Raw genomic sequence first — 1,992 nt, forward strand, 5'->3', positions numbered from 1 at the left:
AGGCTGGGTGTGTTCTGTGGCGTTGTACTGTGTAGCTGAAGCAGTGGCAGGCTGGGTGTGTTCTGTGGCGTTGCACTGTGTAGCTGAAGCAGTGGCAGGCTGGGTGTGTTCTGTGGTGTTGCACTGTGTAGCTGAAGCAGTGGCAGGCTGGGTGTGTTCTGTGGTACCTTCATGGTCCACACATCCCCATGAGACATAAACCACAGGCGGTTTATGGTAAAAGGGCTCTGAGGAGACCCTCATTCCCCACCAGGGCTCATTGCATTCCTCACCTACCCATATATCGACCTGCAGACACCTCCAGGTCACAGACTTGCATTTTTATGCACCATAACTTTTTTTTTTTTAACATTTGTATTAACCCACAATAAAAGTATTTTCACTTTAACAGACTGTATCCCATCACACTAGGTGAGCACATGACAATTTTTATGGGTGTGTTCTGTGGCGTTGTACTGTGTAACTCCACAGAATACATCCATTCTGCCTCTGCTTAAGCTACACAGTACAACACCACAGAACACACCCAGCCTGCCCCTGCTTCAGCTACACAGTACAACTCAAACATTCTCACTGACACAAGCACGTTCTTCACAAAAGAGCAGTCATCATTAATCAGGGACATTGTTTAATTAATAAACAATAATTATTCTGTTACCTTGTTATATAAACATCGAAAACAACTTTTAAAACCGATTAGCAATGCACTCCGCATATAGGATGTGATATTAGTGCTGAATATAATCCTCAATCCCTTAAGGTACAAAAATAGGTATTTATGTAGTATCTGGGCGTCTGATTTAGAAATCGGATCGCATCGCATGCGACCAAATCATATGCGATGGTCAAGATTTTTCCATAGGATTCAATGTTAAAATGGTCTGAGTCCATTTTAACATAGAATTCAATGGGAAAAAGGGGTCATTTTCCTTTCCCCACTATCCAAGTGGGCATGGAGTTGGATATAAACCTGTGGCGAGCGTAGCGAGCCACCGAGCCCGAAGCGTGGCGAGCCCCGCTTCAGGCTCGGTGGCTCGCTGCGCTCGCCACGCTATATAAAATCAACTCTATGCCCACTTGGATAGTGGGGAAATGAACAGGACCTTCTTAACATTGAATCCTATGCAAAATCGCATCGCATCTGAATGTATGCCTTAAGGTAAGGCATACAATCACAAAATCGGACGCCCAGATACTACATAAGTACCCAAAAATAGTTAACGATTTTGCCCTTGCACCGCCTATGCGGCCACATCCAAGATCATGCTGTCGTTGTCAAAATGCATGTACAAATAATGGGAGGGGGGTATGCGCCTTCATTTCTACAAGTGAAGAAAGCCGGTTAGCAAAGTGCCCGGCCGAGGAGGGTGGCAGCACTTATATGGAAGAGGAAGTAGTGTGCACTATGGAGAAAAAATGGGCAGAGAACCCGGATGGCTGACATGTCTAGGTTGACATGTGCAAGGTCGGCATTCACAAAGTCAATATTGTCAAAAGGTCTACACAAGCAAAAGGCCAACATTGTGATGATCAAACCATAGAAAAGCAGACATGCTGTTTTTTCACAATTTTTGGGTCTCCTTACTTTAGCATCCACGTTGGACTCTGACTGGGAATGGTAAAAAGGCCTGAAGCTTGGCAAGGGGTACATTATTTGGGAGTCCGAATTGATACTTAAAATAGTGGGGGGAAAAAAGAAAGTTATGTTGACCTTATCCTGCTTCAACCTTGTGCATATTGACCTAGACACCGTCTGGGAGCTGAGCTACACCCCCACCCGCAGAGGGATGTTATTGGCTGCTCGGTATGGAGTAGCGGAACTTTGGGGAACAGCTGCGGTTCTCTGCAGTGTAGTAATGTACACAGTGGACCTAGGTCAGAGCCACTATATACTAAACGTACTGGCATGTGTGTGTCATTGTATGAGAGAAGTGCATGTGTAGGCACAATGACCAAGTGTAAATACATAAGTGCAATAACAAAGCCCCTCCA

Source organism: Crinia signifera, chromosome 19 (genome assembly GCF_055691185.1).
Source record: "Crinia signifera chromosome 19, ASM5569118v1, whole genome shotgun sequence".
In the NCBI taxonomy this organism is placed as follows: domain Eukaryota; kingdom Metazoa; phylum Chordata; class Amphibia; order Anura; family Myobatrachidae; genus Crinia; species Crinia signifera.